Here is a 22,818-nt window from a genome sequence, read left to right as displayed (position 1 = left end):
TTTATAACAACAATTTAGAATGCTATCAAAGTAGTTTTAAGTTTTTTGAAGTTCAAGCATAAAAAAATATTATTTTGGTCTTAGGAGTCACCCTAAGTCCTGGTCAGTTGCTGGGCTTGCATTTTGAAATTAGAAAAACTGTTAAGTCTATTCTTTTCATCCTCAGATACTTTGAGCTCTGTTTAGAATAGGGCAGAAAATCACAATCAAGGCTCAAATAATGAAGGAAGTTGTGTCAGAAGGAGTCTGAAAAGTTAATTTTTAACATTTAGACGTTCTAAATAAAGACTATTAGTCTGTCTCATCTCCTTGACCGTTTTTTCCCTCCGCTTATCATTTGTATGGAAGAGGGCATAGCCTCTTGCCAAACTTCATGCTCATTCAAGTCATAATCTTCATAAGAAGAAATGGTGAAATAACGGAGCACTAGAAAAGAGATGTTAAACTCCGATTTTTTAAAAAAGAAATTTCTAGGGTAAAAAAGGTTAAAAAAGTCCTCTAAATCTGAAAAACGCCTTTGTTTTTAATTAAAAATATCTAAGTTTGCTTTTCAAAAGTGAGGTGTTTTTTTTGTTTTTTGTGTTTTTTTTTACTAAACAGCTGCAGTTCTTCTGATAATCTGATCAATCTATTATGTGCCAGTGACAGTGCTAATTGATGGCCCAGGCTTTTTTCTGAGAAAGCTATTAACATGCTTTAGGGAATTTTGGGGAGTTTCTTGTACATACTTTTCCTTCCTTCCTTCCTTCCTTCCTTCCTTCCTTCCTCCCTCCCTCCCTCCCTCCCTCCCTTTTTTTGTAAAAGTGGGTCAGTGTTAAAGTTATAACTAATTAAAATCTCATCTTGATCTAAGTTTTAGTCTGTGGTTTAGAATAAAATCACTTTAACTTTGTTAGAAAAATTGTGTACAAAGACAAAAATTTCACAATTAAAAAAATAGTTTATCTTGAAAGAGATCAGATAGATCAATTACAGGTTCAGAGTGTGTACCAATCAAGTAAGGAACCCTCAGCACTTAACTGTTCTCTTTTCATCTCCTTTCCCCTCTGCAAAGGTAGGTGCCTCACAGCAGAGATTTTTGTTTGTTTTGCTAACTGCTGTAGACTTGGCTCCTAGAACAGCACCTGGCAAATAGTAGGCAACCACTATATGTTTGTGTAATAAAAGAACAAATGAATGACCAAACTAAACATCATCTACCTTCCTCTCAGAAACACTGAAATGTTAACAGATTATCCGTTGATACGATAAAGTAAATTCATTCTCCTGTGTAAGCATTGCTCTTATTTTAGAAATTTAATTTATATTGTTTCAAATCTTACAAGTTAATTTTTAAAATGGCTATGGTACAGAAATGGGAAGAAGGGGCAGGAAGCTACATTTACTCAGCATAAGCGATCCCACAGTAGAGCCGTCTGACCTGGGACATAGGCTCAAGGAAGTCTCACCTTTTAGAATCTGCTCACAGATCAATCTGTACATGGCAGTAAGCTGAGGCTTATTCACATCAACACAGTTCCAACTGCTATTTTACAAAGTTATTCATTCATGTCCCTGACTTCAGGTCTTTTACCAGGGAAAAAATTCACGCAGAAAGTAATTGTAAAGTGAGCAGTTTAGGAATTTACATAGAAGACTTTCAAAAATTTTCCTTCTATTAGTAAAATAAAAATTTGCTTTAAAATTTTTGATCACTTATTTCTAATTATCAAAATCAATGATCAATCAATGAGAATGTTTATCATCTCATCCCAAATATAATCTTTTGACCTCAAGTTCTTGCCAATGTAGAGGACAGGATTATACAGGGTGAAGGAGTCTTAAAATAGGATGTTCTCTGGAAGCTTATTCCAAAAGGATGCTACCAACACTGGAAGGAATGCTGTGAAAAAGTGGTTCTGACCCAGTGGGGCACATCACAATATCCTTTGGAGATTTAAAAAGTACACCTGCCTTAATTTATCCTACCACCCCATTTCTCAGTCTGAAGGAATATCTCTGAGACAGATCCTGGGCAGGTGAATTAGAAACAAACACCTTAAATAATATGTGCTGCTGCTGATTCAAAGTTTTAAAATTTGCCAAGAAGCAAATAATTTCTCTTTGAGGTTTTGAAAATAAGTGTTGAGGTAAAAAAATAAAATAAAATAAACATTATATAACTGAATTGTTTGATTATAGCTGGTCATATAAGTTCCACATTTATACCAGAAAAATTAGGTGGAAAATTAACAAATCAGATGTTGATTTTAGAACCACTCAGGTTTTGAAGAGAGGTCTACTCCAACTCCTTTATTTCAAAAATAAAGTCTAGGGGTGCCTGGGTGTCTCAGTTGGTTAAGTGTCTGACTCAGATCATGATCTCACAGTTCGTGAGTTTCAGCCCCTTATCGGGCTCTGTGCTGAAAGCACAGGGCTTGCTTGGGATTCTCTCTCTCTCCCTCTCTCTCTGCCCCTCCCCTGCTCATTCACTCTCTCTCAAAAATAGATAAACATTAAAAAAAAATGAAGTTCAGGGGTCCAGAGAACTGAAATGAGCTGCCCAAGGTTGTATAGATGAAGGAAAACTGGCTATTAAAAGCCCTTTCTCCTGACCAAAGTGACAGTGAGAAATAAAGTGATAAAGTGTAAAATTCGGGGCAAACTAGCTGATTAGTGGTAATCAGGTAAGGAGGCAACATACCTTCTGTGGCCCAGATGGCAACACCTTGGGCCAGGAGCATGCTGCCATTGTGTGAGGTTGTAAGCTACCTGGTACTGTCTCATTATTGGTGCCAGCCTGACACACAGGTTTTGTTTATTTGAGAAAAACGCACTTCTATCTTGTTTAAGTCAATGTTGTTCGGGGTTTGTTTATATGCAAGCGAACCTAATCCAAACTGATACGAGGTTTTGGTCAAATACTACTTTATCAGTAACACCTTCTTTGACACAATTTAATAAATAGCAGAATTCTCCCTTATGCACTACTCCCCACTTCCTTGGCCTTGCTTTATCTATCTCCACTGCACATAATACCATCTGACACACTGTATATTTACTTTTGCTTATTTATTTGTCTTTTCCTCCTACCCAGATATAAATTCTATGAGGGTAAAAACCCTCATGGGTTTGTGTTACAAACCTGGTGGGATGGAGGGAGGGCTAAGGAAGGGCATGGCTCACCTTAAAGGGAAATATAACTGCTTACTTTTATTGGGCCAAAATTTAGTCACATGGTGACACACAGCTGCCTGGGAAGTTAGAGAAAGTAGTCTTATAGATGTAATTCAGTGTATAAAGCCAAGGGAGGGAGGGAGAATAGGTTTTGGGGAGGCCACCGGCAGTCTTGAACACAGACCTAAAAAGAAAGGAAAGGAAAGGAAAGGAAAGGAAAGGAAAGGAAAGGAAAGGAAAGGAAAAAAGAAAGAAAGAAAGAAAGAAAGAAAGAAAGAAAGAAAGAAAGAAAGAAAAAGACAGACAGACAGACAGACATGTCTGAAAGGGATGTTTGGGGAGGAACACTCCAGATAGAGAAAAGAGCAGGGCAAAGGTCCTGAGAAGGAAGCATGATTCCCGAGTCTGAGGGACAGTAAGGAGGTCACTGTGGCTAGAGCTGAATGAATCAGAAGAGTGGCAAGAGATGAGGCCAGTGATGTAGCAGAGGGCCCAGATCATGTACACCCATAGGTATTTTAAAGACTTTGGTGTTTACCTTGTGCAAACAGAAACTTTTTGGAAGATGTTGAACAGAAAAGTAACGTGTCTGACTTTCATTTTAACAGGGTCATTACTATTGCATTGAGAAGAGACTTGTAGAAGGGGCAGAGTAATACAAGGATACCAACTAGGAAGTAGCCGAGATGCTTATGGCTTGAATCCAGGAGCTGGTTAGAAGGCATCATTAGACTCTGGATATAACCTGAATGTGGAATCAACAGGATTTGCTGAAACACTGGATGTGAGGCAGGCAAGAGTCAAGGATGATGAAACTGCCATCAGGGAGTTAGGAAAGATAGCAGGGAGTATAGATTTTGGTGGGTAAATCAGGAGTTTATAGCCTTGGATGTGCTAAAAACTTTAATAACTTTGGACATGCATGCACCTAACAGAGAGTTGGAGACAACTGGATATAGTAGTTGGAATTGAGAAACTTGGACTGAAAATACAAGTTTAGGAGCCATCTATATATATGGATGATATTTAAAAACTAAGTAATTAGAAATGATTGTCTAGGGAGTGAATCTAAATAGAGAAGGGAAGAGATCAGACCAAGAACTGATATCCAGAGCATGCCAAGGTTGGAGAAAGAAGACCCAGAGAGACTGAGGAGTGAACAGTGAGGTAGAAGGAAAACTAATAAGAGAATATCCTGAAAGGCAAGGGTAAAGGGATTCAACAGGGAAGGAATAAATACAGTTACCATGTTATAAAGCAATTCCAAAACATGTATCTACATAAAGACTTGTACATGAATGTTTATAGCAGCATTAACTGTTATAGCCAAAAAGTGGAAACAACTCATATGTCCATCTACTGATGTCTGGGTAAGCAAAATGTGTCTATCTGTACAATGAAATACTATTCAACCATAAAAAGGAATGGAGTACTGATGCATACTATAACATAGATGAATCTCAAAAATATTACGCTAAGTGAAAGAAGGAAAACATAAAAAGACACATAGTGTATTTTTCCATTTATATGAAATGTTTAGAACACACAGATCTACAGAGACTGAGAGCGGCTCAGTGACTTCCAGGGACTGAGCAATGGGAAGTGACCGCATATGGGTATGGGGTTTGCTTTGGATGAAGGTGTTCTGGAATTAAACAGTGTAGACAGTTGCACAATTTTGTAAATATACTAAAAAATCACTGAATTCTAATTTTAAAAGTGAATTTTATGTACATAAATTATATCTCAGTAACACTGTTATTTAAAAAAGAAAGATGGTGTGATCAAGTGTGTCAAATGCTGCTGACAGGGTGAAGAGGATGAAAACTGAGAATTGACCCCTGAATCTGGCAGTGTGTCGTCACTTGACAAGAGCTGCTTCACTCACGTAGTGGGATTGATTAGAGTGGGTCCAGGGAGAATGCAGAAGAGGAAGTGAAAACAGCAAGCTTATATGGTTCTTTTGAGGAGTTTTGTTGTAAGGAAATGAGTGATTGCTAAAAGGGGCTGTGGAGTCAAGGGAGAGGTTTTTTGTTTTGTTGTTTCATTTTTTTTTAATAAGGCAGGAAACACTATAGCATATTTCTATGCTAATGGGAATGATTCAGTAGACAAAAACCTGATGACCTACAGGGGATAGGAGGGGGGGGAGAGGATTCAGGGAGCAGAGTGCTGGGGTGGGTGCAGTATGGGACTAGGTTCACAGTGGAGGGGCTGATGTTGGGCACAGCAAGTGCAGCACACCTCCTGTGTCTAGAAGAAAGGAGAGAACATGGCGTGGGGGGCAGGTACAGGGTGCATGTGAGGGTGGGAACAGGTGAATATTCTCTCTTCATGTTCTCAGGGAAATAGAAAGTAAGGTCATCATCTGAGACAGAAGGGCGAAGAGGCAAAAGCTGGAATATGAAGACCAAGGAATAAGTATAAAGCAGTTTGAAAGAGAGGAAGAGTGGAAGGATAGGGGAGAATGGCAGGCAAGCAACATGAGGGCTGAGTTGAAGTTGGTAGTCATATACTTCAAGTGAGACCTCAAACCTGTAGTAGAAGGAAGAAAATGACAAAGATCAGGGAAGAAATAAATGAAACAGAGACTAAAAAGGTAATAGAAAAGATCATTGAAACTAAGAGCTAGCATTTTGAAAAGATAAACAAAATAGACAGCTCTTAGCTAGACTCAAAGAAAAAAAGAGGACTCAAACAAAATTAGAAATGAAAGGAGACAACTGAAATACAAAGGATTGTAAGAGACTACAAAGAATAATTACCTGCCAAACAAATTAGACAACCTAAAAATATTCAATCCACTAAAACTGAATCATGAAGAAATAGAAAATCTGGGGGTGCCAGTTGAGTGTCCAACTTTAGCTCAGGTCATGATCTCACTCACGGCTTGTGAGTTCGAGCCCCACATCAGGCTCTGTGCTGACAGCTCAGAGCTTGGAGTCTGCTTCAGATTCTGTGTCTCCCTCTCTCTCTCTCTCTCTCAGCCCCTCTCTTATTGTGTTCTGTCTGTCTCTGTCTCAAAATTAAACATGAAAAAAAAAAAGAAATAGAAAATCTGAACATACCAATTACTAATAAGGAGTAATGATTAACTCAGTAATCAAAATCCTCCAATAAACAAAAGTCTAGGAGCAGACAGCCTCACAGGGAAATTCTACCAATGTTTAAAGAGTAATTAATACCAATCCTCCCCCTATAAAAAGATGACTAGGGAACACTTCCAAACTCATTTTACAAGTCCAAAAAGTCCTGATATCAAAACAAGATACTACAAGAAAATTCTAAGACAATATTCCAGATGCAAAAAATTCTTAACAAAATATTAGCAGCCTGAATTCAATACTAATTAAAAAGATCACACACCATGATTAACTGGGATTTATTCCAGGTATGCTTAATGGTCCAACATCAGCAAATCAATGTGATACATCATATTAACAAAATGAAAGATAAAAATCATATGATCATCTCAATAGGTGAAGAAAAAAAGCATTTGAGGAAATACAACATAGATTCATGACAAAAACTCTAAAAAAATGGGTATTGAGAGAACATACCTGAACATAATAAAAGCTATATATGACAGGCCCACAACTTAACATCATAGTCAACATGAAAAGCTAAAAGCTTTTCCTTTAAGATCAGTAACAAAACAAGGATGCCCACTCTTGCCACTTTTCCTCAGCATAGTGCTGGAAGTCCTATCTAGAGCAATTAAGCAAGAAAAAGAAATAAAAAGCATCCAAATCAGACAAGAAGTAGTAAAACTGTCTCTTTGCAGAGGACATAATCTTGTATACAGAGAGCTCTAAGACTAGACCAAAAAAGTGTTATAATTAATAAACTCAGTTAAGTTGTAGAATATAAAATCAATATACAAAAATCAGTTGCATTTCTATATACTAATAATGAACCACCAGAAAGAGAAACTAATCCTCTTAACAGTTGCATCAAAAAGATTTAAATAGCTAGAATAAACTTAACTAAGCAGTTGAAAGATTTGTACACTGAACACTGTAAGACACTGATGAAAGAAATCAAAGATGACACGAATAAATGGAAAGATATTCCATCCTCATGGATTGGAAGAATCAACACTGTTAATATGTCCATGCTACCCCCCAAAGCAATCTACAGATTCTGTACAATCCTTGTCAAAATTTCAATGGCATTTTTCACAGAAATAGAACAAATAATCCTAAAATATGTATCGAAGTATAAAATCCCCAAAATAACCAAAGCAATCTGGAGAAAGAAAAAATCTGGAGGCATCACATTTCCTAATCTCAAACTATATTACAAAGCTATAGTAAACAAAACAGTATGATAATGGTATAAAAATAGACACAGAGATGGATGGGGCAGAATAGAGAGCCCAGAAATAAACACACACATATACGGCCAACTAATTTACGACAGAGGAGCCAAAAATATACAACAGGGAAAGGGCAATCTCAGTAAATGGTGTTGGGAAAACTGGACAGCTACATGCAAAAGAACAAAACTAAACTATTATACTATACCCCAAAATGAACTTAAGACAGATTAAAGACTTAAATGTAATACCTAAAGCCATTGAACTCCTAGAAATAAAACAATGGTGGTAAGCTCCTTGATATCAGTCTTGACAATGATTTACTGGATTTGATACCAACAGCAAAGGCAGCAAAACCAAAAATGAACAAGTAGGACTATTTCAAATTGAGAAGCTCCTACACAGCAAATAAAAAGAACAAAACAAAGAGCAATATGCTAAATGGGAGGAAATATTTGCAAATCATGTATCTGTTAAGGGGTTAATATGCAAAATATATAAAAAATTCAACAGCAAAAAAATATTTTTTTTTAATTTTTTTTCAATGTTTTTATTTATTTTTGGGACAGAGAGAGACAGAGCATGAACGGGGGAGGGTCAGAGAGAGAGGGAGACACAGAATCGGAAACAGGCTCCAGGCTCTGAGCCATCAGCCCAGAGCCCGACGCGGGGCTCGAACTCACGGACCGCGAGATCGTGACCTGGCTGAAGTCGGACGCTTAACCCACTGCGCCACCCAGGTGCCCCAAAAATATTTTATTATAAAATGGGCAAAGAATCCATATAGACATTTTCCCAAAGACATAGGTGGCCAGGAGGTACATGAAAACATGCTCAGCAACTCTAAACATCATGGAAATGCCAATTAAAACCACAATGAGATATTGCTTTACATCTATCAGAATGGCTAACATAAAAACACAAGAAATAATATGGATTGATGAGTATGTGGAGAGAAGGGGACACTTGTGCACTATTGGTGGCTATTTAAATTGGCAAAGGAAGTATGAAAAATAGTAGAGTTCCTTCAAAACTTAAAAACAAAACTACCATGTAACCCAGAAATTCCATTTCTGGGTATTTATATGAAGGAAACAAAATCACTAACCTGAAAAGATATCAGTACCCCCATACTTACTTCAGTATTATTTACATCAGTCAAGACATGGAACCTAAGTGTCCACCAAAAGATAAATGGGTAACGTAGTATACATACATAATGGAATATTACTCAGCCATAAGAAAAGGGAAATCCTTCCATTTGAACCAAAGCAGATGGACGTTTAGGGCATTATGCTAAGTGAAATAAGTCAGACGAAGTACTATACCATCTCACTAAAATGCAGAATCTAAAATAAATAAATAAATAAAGTCACGGATACAAAGGCTAGATTGGTAGCTGCCAGAGATGGTGGGTTGGGGGGTGGGCAAAATGGATAAAGGTGATCAAAAGACACAAACTTCCCGGTATATGATAAATAAGTCCTGGGGATGTAATGTACAGCATGGTGACTATAGTCAACAACATTGGTATACATTAAAAAATTGCTAAGATAGCAGATCTTAAGAATTCTTATAAGAAATTTTAAAAAATTAGTAACTTTGTATAATGATGGATATTAACTAAACTTATGGTAATCATTTCACTGATTATCTGTACTAGGTGCAGATATCTTTTTGAGACAGTGATTTCAGAATATATATATATATATATATATATATATATATATATAATATACTTATAAGTATATATATAGTTCATAAATTATATATGTATTATTTGTATTTATATAATTTGTATATATATTTGTATTTTTTTGTGTGTGTGTGTGTATATATATATATATATATATATATATATATATATATATATAGTAAGATGTTAGCTTGATATTCTAGCTTCTCCAGCTCTGTTCAGCAGGTAGGGTAGATAAGGAGTAAGCAGAGTGTTGGTTTGGGAGAAGGCTGAGGTTTTAAGATAGTAGATCTCTTTATTCTTGTGTTGTAATTGCTTGTTTACATGCTATTGGCCTCATTAGATTGAGTGATCCCCAAGTTTATGTCTTTCTCATTGTTGTTTCCCCTGCTTAAGTCTTTGACATATAAGAGCTGATTAGTGGATGTTCAATATATTTTCCTTATGAAAACAAATTTATAAATTACTTCATTGGTTTTTCTTCTCCCCTTCACCCCAAACATATAGCTGATACCTCAGACAGATTTACTTATAAATTATATATTACAAAACTGTAATCAGGTTTTCTATGCAAGTTCTTTACATTTAAATGGAACAAAATAGTATTTTCAAAAAGTAATTACACTCTGTTTACTGAGGACTCATCAAAGTTCATCAAAGCATCTTTTATAATAATGTCATTCATGAAATCTTGCCATTTGCAACTACGTGGATGGAACTGGAGGGTATTATGCTAAGTGAAATTAGTCAGAGAAAGACAAAAATCATATGACTTCACTCATATGAGGACTTTAAGAGACAAAACAGATTAACATAAGGGAAGGGAAGCAAAAATAATATAGAAGCAGGGAGGGGGACAAAACAGAAGAAACTCATAAATACGGAGAACAAACTGAGGGTTACTGGAGGGGTTGTGGGAGGAACCCTAATAGGGTTAGAGGCGCTACGGAATCTACTCCTGAAATCATTATTGCACTATATGCTAACTAATTTGGATGTAAATTAAAAAAAAATAAAAAATAAAACAAGTTAAAAAAAAGTAATGTCATTCATGGGTTCTTGAAAATACTATCTTCTTCTAAGCATAAATATGGGAGAGGGGATGAAGTCTATGTTTCTCCAAAAAATAAAAGTTAACCCCCCCTGGGAAAGATAAGTATGTGCAGAATTCTATGCTCTAAGGACTCCTCATACTATTCCACAAGAGTTGGATTGCTTCCTTTGGAAAACTAGAAATCTTTCTTTCTCCTATGATTGTGAATAGTAACTACCATTATTATCTAGTGATATCTGGTTCATAGCTGTGATAAATCCATAAGTGAAGAAACATTTTCTATAAGGGGTAAAATCAACTCACACATCAACACCAGTGAAGGAATACTGCATTTAAAGCTCTTTCTAGGGGTGCCTGAGTGGCTTGGTTGGTTAAACATCTGACTCTTGATATTGGCTCAGGTCATGATCTCACGGTTTGTGAGATAGAGCCCTGAGTTGGGCTCTGTGCTACTTGGGATTCTCTCCCCACCTTTCTCTTTGACCCTCCAGTGCTTGTGAGTGCATTCTCTCTCTCTCTCTCTCTCTCAAAATAAATAAATAAAAATTAAAAAAAAAGTCTTTCTGAAGGTGCTGTTATGGTAAGCAGAACAGTACATTTGCATTTGCATGTATTTATCATTCTGTGTTGTGCGCATGACTGCCAAAAAATGATTTAAAGGGATAAAAAAATGCTATTTATAATCCTTTTTAAAAAATGTTGTCCTTACTATAAACAAGGAAAGCTGATGGAATGTTTTGCACTCTTTGCCAAACTCTGAAACTAATGAAGCCTCATCCACTAAGCCATTTGGAAACTATTTGCCCTGGAGTCAATGAGGTCTCTTTCATTTTGCAGGAAGTGTCCTTTGTTAGAGCACTGCTCAATGTGACAAAGCTATGACTCATAACTAACTATTTGGGTTTACTAAAATGCATATCCTCAACAGGTTAAAAAACTTTTCTATTATTGTAAGTGAATACAATAAAACCTTGGACTGTAACTTGTTCTGCAAGTGTTCTGCAAGATGAGTAAACACTTCTAATAAATTTTAACTTGATAAATGAGCGATGTCTTGCAATACGAGTATTATGTGATACCGAATGTCATATGATCACAACTGAGCCAATGGTTCTTCTCTCTCTCACTGCAGGACTGTGGGTGATCATCTCCCATGCTGGGATGGTTGGTCTCAGGCTACGGTGTTTGGCAGAAATCAGTGATTTTTCAGAACATTGGAAGTTGCCCACAACTGGCGCTAGTGTATTTTTTGTCACTTCAAAGCACCTATGGACAGTTCTTTGCTTTTCCATACAAGAGTAAGCTCAGGAATGCTTTGCTTCATTCTAGGTCAGGCTGCCTACAGACATAGACCCTTTCTTCTGCTGCCTTATTGCCAGTTACATTAAATACAGTATATGACAAGAGTTTATTAATATTGTACTGTAGCTGACATCCATGAGAGTGTATATACTGGCCCCCATGCAGAAAAAGGTTGAAAAGGAAAGTGGTAAGAAGGAGATGATTACTGTGGAAGTTAAGAAGGAAATCATTGAGTAGTACGAATGAGGTATGAGAGTGGCTAAAATTGCAAAATTTAATAAGAAGTCTACGTCTGCATCTTGTCTGCAGAGGAGGAGGAAAAGAAGATGGAGGAATCTCTCACTTCAAATGAGATTAGGGAGGTGTGTAAAATGTGGGAAACAGTGGACAATTTTGTAGAAAAGCACCACCCAAATAAGGCCATAGCAGTGCGAGCAATGAATCTGTTTAACGGCAATGCAATGTCACATTTCCACAAAATCTTCAAAAGGAGGCAAAAGCAAGTGTAATTGGGTAGGTTCCTTGTTAAAGCTGCATGAAAAGAAAAAGATTCCATTGAGCCAATAGATAGCAGTGATTCCGTTAGTGATAGTGAAAGTTGTCCTACCCAATAACCCTCCTCTCTCTTTACTCCCTCACACCAGCCACAAAAGTTTTCAAAGGTAAGTTCAGGTTAATTTATTTTTCTTCATATTTTGTATTTTCTTTATTATTTTGTATTATATCACAGTATTATAATCATTCTTATATGAGTATCTTTGGGTTGTGGAACAAATCATCTGAGTTTCCATTATTTCTTATGGAGAAATACGTATGAAGTTTGCTTTGATATACAAGCTGCTTTGGATTACAAGCACATTTCTGGAACAAATTATGCTTGCAAACCAAGGTTTTACTGTACTTTGTTTTACCACATATTCGTTTACAGGGGAAAGACTGGCTTTGAATTCTATTTTTCCCTGTTACCAGGTACATAATTTGGTGCAAATCCTTTAACTTCTCTGAGGCTCATCTATGTAATTAAAAACCTACACCTCTTATGATGTTATGGAAATTAAATGAGATAATTCATGTTCCATTAGCACCTGGAATAGAGTAAGCATGAAATAAATGATAGAACTGAGATCTATTAATTTTAACAATTATAAAATAAATTATAATGTAAATAATTATAAAAATAAAAAACATCAGAACTTGGGAAGATATGTCACTATTACCAAATGGTTTAATTTTAAATAGCATTCCTCAAATTTGACAACAATGGAATTCAATAAGCATTTATTGAACAATTATGACATGCTGGGCCTCGGGCCAGGCCCTGGCATCATTAGCGATGTTGGCTGTAGTCTTAAAGTGGATGGTCTAGCAAGGAGACAGATACATAGACTCTAACCTCCAGCAATAAGCACAATTAAAATAATAGCTAACTGTTGGGTGTTTACCAAAAGGTAGGGATAATATTTTAGCACTGTATATATATTTTCTGATTTCCAATTAAAAACAACCGTACAGGGGCCCCTGGATGGCTCAGTTGGTTAAGCATCCAATTACAGCTCAGGTCATGATCTCACTCACGGCTTGTGAGTTTGAGTCCTGCATCAAGCTCTGTGTTCACAGCTCAGAGCCTGGAGCCTGTTCAGATTCTCTGTCTCCCTCTCTCTCTGTCCTTCACACACTTGCACTCTCTCAAACATAAATAAACATTAAAAAATTTATTTAAAAACCCCCCTACAAAACAAGTACTATTATTTCCATTTGATAGATGAGAGAGCAGAGATACAGAGAATTTTAAAAACTTGTGTAAGGTCACTCAGGTAGTAAGTGATGAATCTGAGACTTGAATTCATGGCAATCTGACATAACAGCCAGCAATCTTAACTATCATGTCTCCCTACCTCTTATATTTTCAAAAACCTTCAATAGCAACAGATATTTGTTGAGTACTTGTCACCAGTGGGGGCATTAAGGATATAAGAGAGCATAAATCAGACCCGAATTCTGTACTCTGGAGCTTGTAGTCTAGCAGAGAAGACAAATATTACTCACATAACTGCATGAATATATACATATATGCACGATAAGTGTTAGAAAAAATCATAGGTGTTAAGGAATGCATAATGTATGCAATGTTATTGGAGAACAAGGTACACAATTAATTCTGCCTGAAGTGGGTGAGGAAGGAAGGCCTTTCAGGAAATGAGAACAGGAGAAAATATATATATAAGAAGACTGAAATGACTGAGCATGGAGAGGAAGAGAAGAGATGGCATGAGTTGAGGCTGAAGGGTGGGGCTGTGGTAAAATTGCTGAAGGCATGTATACTGTGCTAATGGGTTTGATCTTTACTCATTATTCAGTGGGGAAAAAGGCATTTTATAATAGCTATTTTGGCCATGGTGTGGAAGGAAGGGAAAACTAGGGTGATACTGATATATTTTTTGACTGAAACTCCCACAAGCACTAACCTTTATTGATAAAATATAATACTCCAGATAATATTCATACTTTTTTCATCTTTTAACTTTGATATTCACGAAATAAAGCATGTTGAATGGAAAATTATTGGTTGCCTTCTCAGAGCTCATATCCCTTCTTCTTTTTTTTTTTTTTTTTTTTCTGAAATTTATTGACAAATTGGTTTCCATACAACACCCAGTGCTCATCCCAAAAGGTGCCCTCCTCAATACCCATCACCCACCCTCTCCTCCCTCCCACCCCCCATCAACCCTCAGTTTGTTCTCAGTTTTTAACAGTCTCTTATGCTTTGGCTCTCTCCCTTTCTAACCTCTTTTTTTTTTTTTTTTTCCTTCCCCTCCCCCATGGGTTCCTGTTAAGTTTCTCAGGATCCACATAAGAGTGAGACCATATGGTATCTGTCTTTCTCTGTATGGCTTATTTCACTTAGCATCACACTCTCCAGTTCCATCCACGTTGCTACAAAAGGCCATATTTCATTTTTTCTCATTGCCATGTAATATTCCATTGTGTATATAAACCACAATTTCTTTATCCATTCATCAGTTGATGGACATTTAGGCTCTTTCCATAATTTGGCTATTGTTGAGAGTGCTGCTATGAACATTGGGGTACAAGTGGCCCTATGCATCAGTGCTCCTGTATCCCTTGGATAAATTCCTAGCAGTGCTATTGCTGGGTCATAGGGTAGGTCTATTTTTAATTTTCTGAGGAACCTGCACACTGCTTTCCAGAGCGGCTGCACCAATTTGCATTCCCACCAACAGTGCAAGAGGGTTCCCGTTTCTCCACATCCTCTCCAGCATCTATAGTCTCCTGATTTGTTCATTTTGGCCACTCTGACTGGCGTGAGGTGATACCTGAGTGTGGTTTTGATTTGTATTTCCCTGATAAGGAGCGACGCTGAACATCTTTTCATGTGTCTGTTGGCCATCCGGATGTCTTCTTTAGAGAAGTGTCTATTCATGTTTTCTGCCCATTTCTTCACTGGGTTATTTGTTTTTCGGGTGTGGAGTTTGGTGAGCTCTTTATAGATTTTGGATACTAGCCCTTTGTCCGATATGTCATTTGCAAATATCTTTTCCCATTCCGTTGGTTGCCTTTTAGTTTTGTTGGTTGTTTCCTTTGCTGTGCAGAAGCTTTTTATCTTCATAAGGTCCCAGTAATTCACTTTTGCTTTTAATTCCCTTGCCTTTGGGGATGTGTCGAGTAAGAGATTGCTACGGCTGAGGTCAGAGAGGTCTTTTCCTGCTTTCTCCTCTAAGGTTTTGATGGTTTCCTGTCTCACATTTAGGTCCTTTATCCATTTTGAGTTTATTTTTGTGAATGGTGTGAGAAAGTGGTCTAGTTTCAACCTTCTGCATGTTGCTGTCCAGTTCTCCCAGCACCATTTGTTAAAGAGGCTGTCTTTTTTCCATTGGATGTTCTTTCCTGCTTTGTCAAAGATGAGTTGGCCATACGTTTGTGGGTCTAGTTCTGGGGTTTCTATTCTATTCCATTGGTCTATGTGTCTGTTTTGGTGCCAATACCATGCTGTCTTGATGATGACAGCTTTGTAGTAGAGGCTAAAGTCTGGGATTGTGATGCCTCCTGCTTTGGTCTTCTTCTTCAAAATTCCTTTGGCTATTCGGGGCCTTTTGTGGTTCCATATGAATTTTAGGATTGCTTGTTCTAGTTTCGAGAAGAATGCTGGTGCAATTTTGATTGGGATTGCATTGAATGTGTAGATAGCTTTGGGTAGGATTGACATTTTGACAATATTTATTTTTCCAATCCATGAGCAGGGAATGTCTTTCCATTTCTTTAAATCTTCTTCAATTTCCTTCAGAAGCTTTCTATAGTTTTCAGCATACAGATCCTTTACATCTTTGGTTAGATTTATTCCTAGGTATTTTATGCTTCTTGGTGCAATTGTGAATGGGATCAGTTTCTTTATTTGTCTTTCTGTTGCTTCATTGTTAGTGTATAAGAATGCAACTGATTTCTGTACATTGATTTTGTAGCCTGCAACTTTGCTGAATTCCTGTATCAGTTCTAGCAGACTTTTGGTGGAGTCTATCGGATTTTCCATGTATAATATCATGTCATCTGCAAAAAGCGAAAGCTTGACTTCATCTTTGCCAATTTTGATGCCTTTGATTTCCTTTTGTTGTCTGATTGCTGATGCTAGAACTTCCAGCACTATGTTAAACAGCAGCGGTGAGAGTGGGCATCCTTGTCGTGTTCCTGATCTCAGGGAAAAAGCTTTCAGTTTTTCCCCGTTGAGGATGATGTTAGCTGTGGGCTTTTCATAAATGGCTTTTATGATCTTTAAGTATGTTCCTTCTATCCCGACTTTCTCAAGGGTTTTTATTAAGAAAGGGTGCTGGATTTTGTCGAAGGCCTTTTCTGCATCGATTGACAGGATCATATGGTTCTTCTCTCTTTTTTTGTTAATGTGATGTATCACGTTGATTGATTTGCGAATGTTGAAGCAGCCCTGCATCCCAGGAATGAATCCCACTTGATCATGGTGAATAATTCTTTTTATATGCCGTTGAATTCGATTTGCTAGTATCTTATTGAGAATTTTTGCATCCATATTCATCAGGGATATTGGCCTGTAGTTCTCTTTTTTTACTGGGTCTCTGTCTGGTTTAGGAATCAAAGTAATACTGGCTTCATAGAATGAGTCTGGAAGTTTTCCTTCCCTTTCTATTTCTTGGAATAGCTTGAGAAGGATAGGTATTATCTCTGCTTTAAACGTCTGGTAGAACTCCCCTGGGAAGCCATCTGGTCCTGGACTCTTATTTGTTGGGAGATTTTTGATAACCGATTCAATTTCTTCGCTGGTTATGGGTCTGTTCAAGCTTTCTATTTCCTCCTGATTGAGTTTTGGAAGCGTGTGGGTGTTCAGGAATTCGTCCATTTCTTCCAGGTTGTCCAATTTGTTGGCATATAAGTTTTCATAGTATTCCCTGATAATTGTTTGTATCTCTGAGGGATTGGTTGTAATAGTTCCATTTTCATTCATGATTTTATCTATTTGGGTCATCTCCCTTTTCTTTTTGAGAAGCCTGGCTAGAGGTTTGTCAATTTTGTTTATTTTTTCAAAAAACCAACTCTTGGTTTCGTTGATCTGCTCTACAGTTTTTTTAGTTTCTATATTGTTTATTTCTGCTCTGATCTTTATTATTTCTCTTCTTCTGCTGGGCTTAGGCTGCCTTTGCTGTTCTGCTTCTAGTTCCTTTAGGTGTGCTGTTAGATTTTGTATTTGGGATTTTTCTTGTTTCTTGAGATAGGCCTGGATTGCAATGTATTTTCCTCTCAGGACTGCCTTTGCTGCGTCCCAAAGCGTTTGGATTGTTGTATTTTCATTTTCGTTTGTTTCCATATATTTTTTAATTTCTTCTCTAATTGCCTGGTTGACCCACTCATTCGTTAGTAGGGTGTTCTTTAACCTCCATGCTTTTGGAGGTTTTCCAGACTTTTTCCTGTGGTTGATTTCAAGCTTCATGGCATTGTGGTCTGAAAGTAAGCATGGTATAATTTCAATTCTTGTAAACTTATGAAGGGCTGTTTTGTGACCCAGTATATGATCTATCTTGGAGAATGTTCCATGTGCACTCGAGAAGAAAGTATATTCTGTTGCTTTGGGATGCAGAGTTCTAAATATATCTGTCAAGTCCATCTCATCCAATGTCTCATTCAGGGCCCTTGTTTCTTTATTGACCGTGTGTCTAGTTGATCTATCCATTTCTGTAAGTGGTGTATTAAAGTCCCCTGCAATTACCACATTCTTATCAATAAGGTTGCTTATGTTTATGAGTAATTGTTTTATATATTTGGGGGCTCCGGTATTCGGTGCATAGACATTGATAATTGTTAGCTCTTCCTGATGGATAGACCCTGTAACTATTATATAATGTCCTTCTTCATCTCTTGTTACAGCCTTTAATTTAAAGTCTAGTTTGTCTGATATAAGTATGGCTACTCCAGCTTTCTTTTGGCTTCCAGTCGCATGATAAATAGTTCTCCATCCCCTCACTCTCAATCTAAAGGTGTCCTCAGGTCTAAAATGAGTCTCTTGTAGACAGCAAATAGATGGGTCTTGTTTTTTTATCCATTCTGATACCCTATGTCTTTTGGTTGGCGCATTTAATCCATTTACATTCAGTGTTATTATAGAAAGATACGGGTTTAGCGTCATTGTGATGTCTGTATGTTTTATGCTTATAGTGATGTCTCTGGGACTTTGTCTCACAGGGTCCCCCTTAGGATCTCTTGTAGGGCTGGTTTAGTGGTGACAAATTCCTTCAGTTTTTGTTTGTTTGGGAAGACCTTTATCTCTCCTTCTATTCTAAATGACAGACTTGCTGGATAAAGGATTCTTGGCTGCATATTTTTTCTGTCTAGCACCCTGAAAATCTCTTGCCAATTCTTTCTGGCCTGCCAAGTTTCAAAAGAGAGATCAGTCACGAGTCTTATAGGTCTCCCTTTATATGTGAGGGCACGTTTACCCCTTGCTGCTTTCAGAATTTTCTCTTTATCCTTGTATTTTGCCAGTTTCACTATGATATGTCGTGCAGAAGATCGATTCAAGTTACGTCTGAAGGGAGTTCTCTGTGCCTCTTGGATTTCAATGCCTTTTTCCTTCCCCAGTTCAGGGAAGTTCTCAGCTATGATTTCTTCAAGTACCCCTTCAGCACCTTTCCCTCTCTCTTCCTCCTCTGGGATACCAATTATGCGTATATTATTTCTTTTTAGTGTATCACTTAATTCTCTAATTTTCCCCTCATACTCCTGGATTTTTTTATCTCTCTTTTTCTCAGCTTCCTCTTTTTCCATAACTTTATCTTCTAGTTCACCTATTCTCTCCTCTGCCTCTTCAAGCCGAGCTGTGGTGGTTTCCATTTTGTTATGCATTTCGTTTAAAGCGTTTTTCAGCTCCTCGTGACTGTTCCTTAGTCCCTTGATCTCTGTAGCAAGAGATTCTCTGCTGTCCTGTATACTGTTTTCAAGCCCAGCGATTAATTTTATGACTATTATTCTAAATTCACTTTCTGTTATATTATTTAAATCCTTTTTGATCAGCTCATTAGCTGTTGTTATTTCCTGGAGATTCTTCTGAGGGGAGTTCTTCCGCTTGGTCATTTTGGATAGTCCCTGGCGTGGTGAGGACCTGCAGGGCACTTCCCCTGTGCTGTGGTGTATACCTGGAGTTGGTGGGCGGGGCCGCAGTCAGACCTGATGTCTGCCCCCAGCCCACCGCTGGGGCCACAGTCAGACTGGTGTGTGCCTTCTCTTCCCCTCTCCTAGGGGCGGGATTCACTGTGGGGTGGTGTGGCTCGTCTGGGCTACTTGCACCCTGCCAGGCTTGTGATGCTGGGGATTTGGCGTATTAGCTGGGGTGGGTAGGCAAGGTGCTCGGGGGCAGGAGGGGCAGGCTTAGATCGCTTCTCCTTAGGTGATCCACTTCAGGAGGGGCCCTGTGGCAGCAGGAGGGAGTCAGATCCGCTGCCGGAGGTTTGGCTCCGCAGAAGCGCAGAGTTGGGTGTTTGCGCGGAGCGAGCAAGTTCCCTGGCAGGAACCGGTTCCCTTTGGGATTTCGGCTGGGGGATGGGCGGGGGAAATGGCGCTGGCGAGCGCCTTTGTTCCCCACCAAACTGAGCTCTGTTGTCAGGGGGCTCAGCAGCTCTCCCTCCCTTTGTCCTCCAGCCTTCCCCTTTCCGAGCAGAGCTGTTAATTTCTGACCTCCCAGACGCTAAGTCGCGCTTGCTGTCGGAACACAGTCCGCCCGGCCCCTCCGCTTTTGCAAGCCCGACTCGGGGGCTCTGCTTGGCCGGCGAGCCGCCCCTCCGCCCCGGCTCCCTCCCGCCAGTCCGTGGAGCGCGCACCGCCTCGCCACCCTTCCTACCCTCTTCCGTGGGCCTCTCGTCTGCGTTTGGCTCCGGCGACTCTGTTCTGCTAATCCTCTGGCGGTTTTCTGGGTTATTTAGGCAGGTGTAGATGGAATCTAAGTGATCAGCAGGACGTGCGGTGAGCCCAGCGTCCTCCTAAGCCGCCATCTTGCCGCAACTCCCCTCATATCCCTTCTTCTCCTATGGCAATGTCCCCAATTTCCACTGGTATTCCAATTTATTCCCAATTTCCTAACAAAGTGACCTCTCTCATGGCTCTAAGAGTGAATCATGTGATCTAGACCAAGCCAATTAGCACTCCTATCTCCTAGCTATGGTAATGTCATCAGGAAGGTGAAGCTCTGGAATTCTCCTGGGAATGTTGAGACAAAGGTGCTCTCTTGTCAATCAATACCAGTTCTGCCAAACACTGATTAATGAATGACCTTAAATTGATAAACTGTAGCTTTCAGCAACAAAGTGCCACCTGATGATTTCAGAGTTAATTTGGTTTATGTTTAAATCAGACATATTTTCAGATTAAAAATAGAGTTCATATGGAATATGTAAGAATACCTTTGGATTCAAATACAGCAAACAAAACCATTCTAATTTATTTAAGCAACATAGGGAAATTATTGGCTCACATATTAAAATCCCTAGAAATACTGTGAGCTTCTGACAAAGGTTTCTATCTATCAAGGCCCTAATTTCTTTTCATCTTTTTCAATTGATCTGAAAATCTACACTTGAACTTCTTTTCTGCTTCATATTAAAACTTTTTAGGCGTGCCTGGGTGGCTGAGTAGGTTAAGTGTCCGACTTTGGCTCAGGTCATGATCTCACGGAAGTGGGTTCAAACCCCTACTTTGGATCCTCTGTCTCCTTCTTCTTCTGCCCCTCTCCTGCTTGTGCTCTCTGTCTCTGTGTGTGTCTCTCTCTCTTGCAAATAAACAAACATAAAAAAAAAAAAACTTTTAAAAAGTATGTAAAAGTATCTACATTTTAAATTGGATGCTCACTCCGACTTTAGCAAATATAAGTCAGAAACAAAGTAAAAGCAGAAGAAACACTGATCAAAATTATGGTAAATCTTTGGGGCACCTTGGTGGCTTAGTCAGTTAAATTAAGATGGGAAATTAGGGGTGCCTGGGTGGCTCCGTTGGTTAAGCATCTGACTCTTGGTTTTGGCTCAGGTCACAATCTCACAATTCCTTAGGTTGAGCCCCACATCAGGCTCTGCACTGTCATACTTGCTGTCTGTCTCTCTCTAAAATAATGATTATGGGATAAGTTTACTTTCCCTATCCACATTGTCTATTATTATTTTTGCGTTAGCCTGCATCTAAGTAGAGGTCAGAGAAATTATTCACTTGAAAACCGACTCATCAGATGAAAAGGTAAAGCTGAGAAAGCAGTATGATTTCTTAATTATAGGAACTGTAAGAGGAGTGCTATTCTAGTAGGCATAATTTGAAGAAAAGAAAAGTGTTAAACAAAGGGGAATGTAATTTTCAAGTAAAATGATAAATTCACCTGCCTATAGCTAATGAATAATATGTGCCTTATAATCATTACGTAAGTTTTTTTTTTTTTAGTTTATTTATTTATTTTGAGAGAGAGAGAGAAAGAGAATGAGTGGGACAAGGGTAGAGAGAGAATCCCAAGGCGGTTTGCACTGTCAGAGCCGAGTCCCATGCAGGTCTGGAACTCACAAACTGGGAGATCATAATCTGAGCTGAAATCCAGAGTCTGACACTTAACTGATTGAGCTATTCAGGTGCCTCTAATAATTACATGTTTTAAAATGACAATATAGTTGTAAAATAGGCCAAACAGAATAACAACAACCACAACAACAAATCAAACACATAAATTCTGAGCTTTGGTATCTGGTAATGGTAATAGCAATTGATGAAAGTGATCAGTAACGACAATAATTCAGGTGTTTACACTGACCTATCACAATTGTGGTTTTACATTAGGAGTTGGAAAACTGTTTTTGCAAAGGCCATACAGTAAGTATTTTTGACTCTATGAAATATATGGGCTTTGTTGCAAACACTCAACTCTGCCATTACAGTGTGAAAGCAATCATAGACATTCTGTAAAGAAATGCACATGACTGTGTTCCAACAAAGCTTTATCATTATTATTTTTTTTAACAGAACTTTATTTACAAAACAGGTGGTGAGTGGATTTGGTCTGTGGGCCATAATTTGCTGACCTGTGTTCTACATCATTCATTTCTTTCAGCTTCTTTTGTGTCTATTTGTGTGAGTGTTCAATCATCACAACTTTGTGCATAAAATTTTATATTAAATTATTTTAAATTATTTGACTCAATTTTTTACATAAATGATACAAATTGGAAGGGAACTGTCATTAGGAAAGGGTGAGTTACTGGGTGAATTTATTGTTCATCACAAATTTTAGCTTTAGGGTTGGCTACAAATAGCACCATATGGTATGGCTAAAACAGAAAACTCCTGTCTTATTTGCCATAAAGTAGAGGACTGAGTTTGAGGTGAGCAAAGCAACTTCAGAGTGAGGGAGAAAATCCTAGAAAGGAAACAGCCAGATAAGGAAAGTCTTACACTGTGTGTATAAATTTTGCCCACCCTTGGCTGTTCTCGAAGCTATGTGTACACAGGTCAGACTATAAGCAGCAGAGCTAAGGAACAAAGAAATAAAGATAGATTTTGATCTGTTGTTTTCCACAGGGAGATAGAGCTTAGATTTTCTGTCCAACCAATATAACAAAATCAAGAAGCTCTATAAGATAGTATTCATGGTATCCAGAATGTAATAATAATTTGTAGACATATGAAGAAATAGGAAAATGTACCTCATATAAGAATGAAAGGTAACTGAGAAAGTCTGATCTGAGATCCAGATGTAGGATTTTGTGGACAAGGATTTTTCAGCAGTTATTATTA

The 22,818-nt window shown here is 38.2% G+C and overlaps 1 protein-coding gene across 7 annotated transcripts in view; it reads right to left on the bottom strand.

Annotated features, from left to right (window-relative positions):
* Positions 1 to 22,818, bottom strand: part of FAM13A (family with sequence similarity 13 member A) — a 417,828-nt gene that overhangs the window by 138,349 nt on the left and 256,661 nt on the right. The window lies entirely within an intron of this gene.

Source organism: Prionailurus viverrinus, chromosome B1 (genome assembly GCF_022837055.1).
Source record: "Prionailurus viverrinus isolate Anna chromosome B1, UM_Priviv_1.0, whole genome shotgun sequence".
NCBI lineage: Eukaryota > Metazoa > Chordata > Mammalia > Carnivora > Felidae > Prionailurus > Prionailurus viverrinus.
This window is presented reverse-complemented; position numbering and strand designations above follow the sequence as displayed.